Here is an 8,078-nt window from a genome sequence, read left to right as displayed (position 1 = left end):
TGTCCCCTTGCTAGGGCTCCCTCTAGTGGTTAACAGCGGTACTGCACATGTGCAGTTTATGCACCAGGTGTCAGTTGACTGTTAATATGCTAATGAGGTGATTCATTCTCCGCCAATCCCTGGAGGACAAGTAGTGTGGGGTGATCCATGCCCCACCAATCCCTGAGAGATAATTAGCATACTGTTGTGTATATAAGTTGAGCGACTTTGCTGCTCGGAGTCCGTGTTCAAGAGAGCTGTAACACTAAGAAGAGCTGTAACACAGTAAAGGCTTGCTCGCAGAAGAATCCTGTTGCCGCGCGTCGTTCTTGCTGGCGGGACATTGGGCGCGCGATAGATACACAGGTTACTACATCATTTCTTTGTTTAGTTTTTGGCTGGCTGGCCTGTCTATTGGTGATAGTCGTCTGCCATCACTGTGTGAGAATCAATGTGTGATTGAAGCTGTAGTAGTGATTCCTCTGGAAACCTGAGTACCCTTAAAGCTGTTTGGTTCGTAGATGTTAAGAATTGGAGTGTCTTCTTTGTGAAATTTTTTTCTTTTATGAATATATAGGATCCTTCTTTATATCTTCAGATTAGTTTTGGTAGATATTAAAATGGCTACACTGTCCTGAGACTGTTTTCTTGGAATATTGGTTTTGGTCCTTTTACCCTGAGGTGATATTTATCCTCGATGTTACAGTGTATTTCTTGCACACAGCTGACAGATGGATTCTGTCATTCTGTGTTTTGAAGTCCATTCTGTCAGTCTGTGTCTTATTATTGGGAAGTTGAGAGCCTTGGTGTTGAGAGTTATCATCAATGAGAAGTGTTTGTTTTGTTGATTGTTATTATTTTGTTGTGGTATGGGTGGGTCTTCCCCTTTGATTTTCTGGTCTGATATTATTTATTCCTTATGTTCTATGGTTGTAGTTAGCCTCTTCAAGTTGAAGTTTTCCTTCTAGCACATTCCGTAGAACTAGATTTGTAGATAGATACTGCTTAATTTTGCTTTTATTGGAGAATGTCTTTCTTTCTCCACCTACTGTGATTGGAAGTTTTGCTGGGGATAGTTGTTTGGCTGGGCGTCTGTAGTTGCTTAGAAACTATAAAACACCTGACCATGCATTTCTGGCTTTTAGAGCCTTTATTGAAAAGTTGAGTATTATTTTAATGGGTCTGCCTTTATATCTTACTTGGTCTTTTTCCCTTGTAGATTTTAATATATGCTCTTTGTTCTCTGTATTTAGTGTTTTGAATACTATGTGGCAAGGGAAATTTCTTTTCTGGTCAAGTTTACTTGATATTCTCTATGCTTCTTGAACCTTGGTAGGCACCTCATTCTTTAAGTTGGGGGAAATTTTCTTCTATGATTTTACTGAAAATATTTTTGTACTTCCTACATGGGTTTCTTTCCCTTCCTCTACTACTACTACTACTACTACTACTACTACTACTACCACCACCACCACCACCACCACCATCATCATCATCATCATCATCATCATCATTATTACTAATACTACTACTACTATTGCTACTGCTGCTGCTGCTGCTGCTGCTACTACTACTACTACAATTAGGTGGTGGTAGCCCTTTTATGTTCTCTCTCTCCCTCTCTCCCTTCCCCTCTTCTGATTCACCATTTTCTTTAACCCAGATATCCATTTCTTCTCTATCTTGTCTTTGATGACTGATATTTTCTTTTCTGTCTCTTGGTGAAGCCTGCCTCTCAGTTTCCTGTTCCAATTCCTAAAGTTTTCATCCCCAGCTTGCCCTCAGTTTGGGTTTTCTCGATTCTCTTTCCTCTTCAAATCTGAACCGTTTTCCTCTTTACCCTGTCTGTGCTTTCAGATTTCATTAAGGCATTTACTCATTTCCTCTTCTTAAAGAGGACTTCTAAGATAGTCATAAAGACTACATCGAGATTCTTGTCTGTGTTTCGGCTATACTGCATTGCTTGGTGCCTGCTGTAACAGGGTTTCTGGGCTTTAGTGGAGACATTGACTGTTACTCATTGTGCTTTTATTCTGGTGTCTAGGTATCTGGCTTTAGAATGATCATAATTCTAGGTGATAATATCTGGTTTTGTGTTTGTTGGGGAGGTGGTGTTCCATTCCTTGGTTTCTGTTACCCTCTCTGGTTCTTAGGAAAGTATGGTGGTTGTGGGTTAACTGATCTAAGATCCTACTAGATGTGTATAGGATTGTTGGCCTGGGACAGCTCAGCTCCACTACTCAGCATGGCCCCTTGGGGAGGCAGAACATGGTGAGTTTGATTGTGCTTATCCCATGCTGCTGCTGGCATGGGTGCTGAGCTACAGAGAAACATTGAGGCACTGCTCCAGGCATGGGAAAGTGCAGTCTGAGACGTGGGAAAGCCGGAGCTGGTTTGAGGTCCCTGGGCCTGTGACAAGGCCAGGGCCATGGGGTTCCACGCCACCTCTGGGAGTCTCAGAAGATCAGAAAATAGAGGGAGCAGGGCTGGGAACAGCATCTAGCCTAGGGCTGGGGGACAAAAGCAGTTCCAGCTTGTCTCATGGGTGACTGTCCTTACCTTGGTAGATGCAGGCTTGGTGGCAGTTGTGGCTGGGAGCTCAGAGAGGCCTTCTACAGAAGATTAGGCTGCAGCTCTTCATGGCTGAAGGCCTTCTTCATGGTTCTCCATGGCGGATCTTGATGAAAAGAGACAACCCATGGTTCCAAACAATTTATTGTCGTGACAGAAAACAGATTCGTAAAAGCATACCCCCCTTCTTGGGTTGGGCATGAGATTAAATACCTTTTGCAGAGAGGAATGTCTGGTAGGGAAAACTTATTGACTAAGCCCTCTGTGCCTCGAGGTACCTCATTAGCATGGAGGACTCGGTTTTGGAACTACATAACCACAGGTCACATCACTTTTATGTGAGAAACATGAGACATATTCCAAGTCAGGAGTCTGGCAAGGAACTAGGAATCACCTAAGCCTCAGGTGACTCTACCTTACTGAACTTCCTGGCATGGTTTTACATGTCACAGATGTGGCCACTGGGGGTTCCAGTAGAATGTGTTTCTTGACATTGAGAGCTGACATTTATGGATGGAGATTGGCTGGAGGAGTCTACAAGAGAAGGGAAAGCAGGGTCTAGGTGAATCTGTTTAGTCTTCTGAGAATAGGGACAGAAATGGAGAAGGGAGCAGTACCTGTAGATTGCTATGGAGCTGGGACTGCTATGGAGATAGGGCATTGGATTTACAGATGAAGAAGGAGAGTGATATCTCAGGATCTTCTAGCTGCTCCCTGGCTGGCCTGGCTGGTACCCAGGACATGCCTATGGGGACTGCTAGCCAGGCTTCATGCCACAATCTCAACATTATAAAATACCAACACCTGGCTCTCTGCTCCTCCCTGTTCCAGAGACAGCCGTATCTTCTCATGCAGTGCCAGCTTCCTCTCATAGACAAGATGGTGAAGGTCAGTGTGAACGGATTTGGCTGTATTGGGAGCCTGGTTACCAGGGCTGCCTTCGGCTCTGCCTCTGGCAAAGTGGAGATTGTTTCCATCAACGACTCTTCATTGACCTCAACTACATGGTCTACATGTTCCAGTATGACTCTACCCATGGCAAGTTCAATGGCACAGTCAAGGCTGAGAATGAGAAGCTTGTCATCAACGGGAAGTCCATCACCATCTTCCAGGAGCGAGATCCCGCTAACATCAAATGGGGTGACGCTGGTGCTGAGTATGTCATGGAGTCTACTGGTGTCTTCACCACCATGGAGAAGGCTGGAGCTTACTTGAAGGGTGGGGCTGAAAGGGTCATCATCTCCGCCCCTTCAACTGATGCCCCCATGTTTGTGACGGGTGTGAACCACAAGATATATGACAACTCCCTCCCATCCTGCACCACCAACTGCTTAGCCCCCCCTCCCGCCAAGGTCATTCATGACCACTTTGGCATCATGGAAGGGTTCATGACCACAGTCCATGACATCGCTGCTACTCAGAAGACTGTGGATGGCCCCTGTGGAAAGCTGTGTCGTGATGGCCGTGGGGCAGCCCAAAACATCATCCCTGCATCCACTGGTGCTGCCAAGGCTGTGGGCAAGGTCATCCCAGAGCTGAACGGGAAGCTCACTGGCATGGCCTTCTGTGTTCCTACCCCCAATGTATCTGTTGTGGATCTGACATGCCGTCTGGAGAAACCTGCCAAGTATGATGACATCAAGAAGGTGGTGAAGCAGGCATCTGAAGGCCCACTAAAGGGCATCATGGGCTACACTGAGGACCAGTTTGTCTCCTGTGACTTCAACAGCAACTCCCACTCTTCCACTTTGATGCTGGGGCTGGCTTTGCTCTCAATAACAACTTTGTAAAGCTCCTTTCCTGGTATGACAACGAATACGGCTACAGCAACAGGGTGGTGAACCTCATGGCCTACATGGCTTCCAAGGAATAAGAAACCCTGGACCACCCACCCCAGCCCAGCAAGGATACTGAGAGCAAGAGAGAGGCCCTCAGTTGCTGAGGAGTCCCCATCCGACCTCAGGCCCCGACACTGAGCATCTCCCTTACAATTCCATCCCAGACCCCATAATAACAGGAGGGACCTAGGGAGCCCGCCCTTCTCTCTTGAATACCATCAATAAAGTTTGCTGCACCCCCCCAAAAATACCAATACCTAATTACTCCATCAGAATATTATGAAGGGTAAGTATTTAGTGTATGTTTAAAAATATAAGCTTTTCAGTAATGTGATTCAAAGCAAACAAAATGAAAGGAAAACCATTGTTCCAATAGGAACACATGAAGGAGAGAGCCTTGGCACTGAGGTGCAAGCCAATTTCCAGGAGTAAGTGTAGTTTGGCTCAGGATTTTGAAGTGTCTGCCTTCAAATATGATATTAAAATGACATGAACGCTCAGCCTCTGAATGACATTTTTCTCGTTTTCATTTCACACGGAAGCAACTTTTGTCTTTTTAGTGAGGATCATAGGCCAATGTGGCCACCAGATGGCAGCAGAGTTCTTCCCGTGCTACTTCCGATTTGCCAGTGATTGCTAATTAAAGTCCAGCAAAAGGACCTTTGAAGCGCCTGTGCTGTCCTTACTCTGTGGTAGTACCTCCTTCCAGACATTGTGTTGTGCATTCTGCTCACCTTCCCTGAAGCTGTAAACCAACCACCGTGGAAGTCTGCTTAGGAAGCCTAGGTATCTTAGGCTCAAATAGATGATTAAAGAGACTGGGCACCAAATTGCACCAAAATCCTGATCTTGTCACCTGGGAAGTGGGAATCTGATCAATGACGACATTTGAAGTTAGGGAGGGTCAAGTTTGAATACAGCTATAGCTGTAGGAAATGTTGCACAGGTTGGGGATAAATGCTAAACAACCAGTGTTTGTCTCCTCGTTCATCTTTGGTAGAAATGTCAGCACTCTATGGCTGAATGAGAACGGCCTCCATAGGCTCATAAATTCAAATACTTGGTTGGCAGATGGTGAAAGTGTGAGGGAAGTATTAGAAGAGGTGACCTTGTTGGATGAGGTGTGTTTCCTGAGGTAGGCTTAGAAGTTTCAAAAGATCCCAGCCATTCCCAGGGTTCAGTCTGTCTCCTGCTTGTGGATCAATATGTGAGCCAACCGGGTGCTGCTCAGCCTCCTGCTGCCACGCCTTCGCTCTCCCATCATGGACTCTGACCTTCTGCAACTGTAAGCCCAGTTAAACTCTTTCTTTATAACTAGCCCCGGTGATGGTGTCTTATCGCAGCAATAGAAAAGAAACTAGTAGAGTAGCAGGCATGGCAAAGAAAATAAAATTATATTTCCCAAGGGGACTCTGAAGTCAATTATTTCCATCTACATAAGGAGTTAGTTGCACCTCTGGATGGTGAAATGGCTTCAATGGACTGGTCAGAAGGGGAATTGGCTATGATGAACAGGCAGACACACACAGCAAGAGGGAATTGTGGAGCAGTTCTGCAAGTGTGGCATGCTGCGATTCAGAGCACAGAGAGATATTCAGTCTGGAAGTCCGTGGTGGCAGACTCCAGACCTTAAGAACAGCTCTGATCAACCCAGATGACTGAGGAAAAGGAGTAGCATGCTCTCTTTTGATTATTATTTTTTTAATTCTGGTGCTAGGGATTGAATTTAGGACCACACACGGGCTAATTGCATACTCTACCACTGAGTCACACCTCCTGCTCTGAACAGTTCGTTGTCCTGTGAAGTTACCATGCTTCGCGTCTCCAATTCTTTGTCAATGCTCTCCTACTTGCATTTCTCATGTCTTGGATGTCAACCTTCATTGAGCAGAAGGAAGTGGCAGTCAGGGGATACGGTGTTAATACAGAAGAGACAAGCAGCACAGTCACTCTATTGGGTCTGCAGAAGGCTACCCAATACAGGGTGCCTTTAAAACAAGTTGGACTCTTTAGCTTTAGATCATTTTAAACTTAACAGAAAATGAAGGAAAAATCACGGTGCAAAATTACCCACAAACCTTTTCCATAGACTCTTGTTGACATCTGACCCTATTTGCTTTATAATTGGCTCTGAGTCCATCAGCATACTATCACTTTTTTAATAAAAAGACTTGATAAATTCTATGCACCACTTCACTTCTAAATATCGCAGTGTACATTTTCTTAATTAGACTATCCTGTCGTTAATTGCAGTGCTATTGCCCATGTTCACAGTAACATCAACATCCCTGTCATCCTGTAATCTGACACCCTTATCACAGCTGTCCCGTAGCTCAGTGTTCTCATCCATAGGACTTGTCGGCTTCCAGAATAAGATGTAGCCTGGAGTCCATTAATGACATTTTTCAATCTGCGTTCCTAGAGCCATATCTAATCTACGGCTATGTAAACTGACATAGTTAAAGAATACCACTTAGCCCCTTTTCAAAAGGAAACCATTTCTTGTTGTGGTCTATGGGCCACAGACGTTCATACATGGACACAGAGGCTATTCACTGCCACCCTGAAGGCATCCTAGATGAGTCTGAGTCTACCTGGATACATACATACCAACCACTTCCAACTGACAGATGAGATGTCGATCACATGTTTCTCACAGCTAACCTCTCCACAGTGTACTTTCAACTTAGCAATGTGCAGGAAGGAATTAAATTGAAGTGCTGTTGGGACCTTTGTCAAAGTTAACCTCAAGATCTACGACCCCTATTCTCACAGTAGCCAGTCTTTATGGTGAGAGTTCCAAATAATGGTATCCTGCCCCATCTTCCCTCCAGTCAGCACCGAACATCTTCACCTCCTTTAATTATTAATTAATTATCTATGTGGACTCAGACTTCATGAATTTTTGATGGTCTATGGCTCACTGAGTAACCATGATGCTCACAGACCCACATTTAGCCAACAGGAACATTTTCTTCAGGATGGCTGCCACCTCCATGTGGCAAATCCTCTCCCGATGCTTTTAACCAACTTTGGACTTCCTGGCATAAGCAGTTCTGGATCATCTCATGACAACGCCACCAGCCATTGCTCTGAGGATCATTGCTTTGAGGATCAGACTGAGAGACCAGGATTTGGATACCAAGTATTTTCACTCCCTAGGACGTCCTTCAGTGCTTTCTGAGGCAAAAGACTGCAAGTATCTGCACACATATGCATATATACATAAGCTTGCGCATAAGCTTGTATATTCACCTAAGGCAAGTATATTCAAATACAGATATATCCATAATCTGTAAGCATATACATATACATCTAAGTATTTTAGAAATGATGAATTCTTACTGACAGCTCTTCTTCCCACCTATCCCTGTGGGAATGTTTCTTTGTTCTGAGATAGGGGAAAGATACTGTGCTTGAATTGTAATATTAAAGACAAATTCTTTCCCCCACCCAAAGCTGTGAGATGTGTGATCCATTTGCCAACAAACAATAGAGTTGTAATATTAAAAAGAAAACCAAAAGAATGAGTTGAACTGAGAAAAAATGGGGAAATCACCATGAATATATTTCTGTTTATTTACAAATCCATACAAAACATTTTTCCAGCACTTACAAGTTAACAGGGACTCTATAAGACACAGCAGAGAACAAATTAAAAATCTCTCAGCTTAAGCACAAGTTAAATGC

At 44.3% G+C, this 8,078-nt stretch overlaps 1 pseudogene; it reads left to right on the top strand.

Moving 5' to 3' along the window:
- Positions 1-211: 211 nt before the first annotated feature.
- Gapdh-ps3 (Glyceraldehyde-3-phosphate dehydrogenase, pseudogene 3) lies at positions 212-5,793 on the top strand (annotated as a pseudogene).
- Positions 5,794-8,078: the final 2,285 nt, after the last annotated feature.

This window comes from Rattus norvegicus, chromosome 8 (genome assembly GCF_036323735.1).
Source record: "Rattus norvegicus strain BN/NHsdMcwi chromosome 8, GRCr8, whole genome shotgun sequence".
Classification (NCBI taxonomy): domain Eukaryota; kingdom Metazoa; phylum Chordata; class Mammalia; order Rodentia; family Muridae; genus Rattus; species Rattus norvegicus.
The sequence above is the reverse complement of the archived record's forward strand: the minus strand, read 5'-3'. Positions and strand labels throughout refer to the sequence as shown.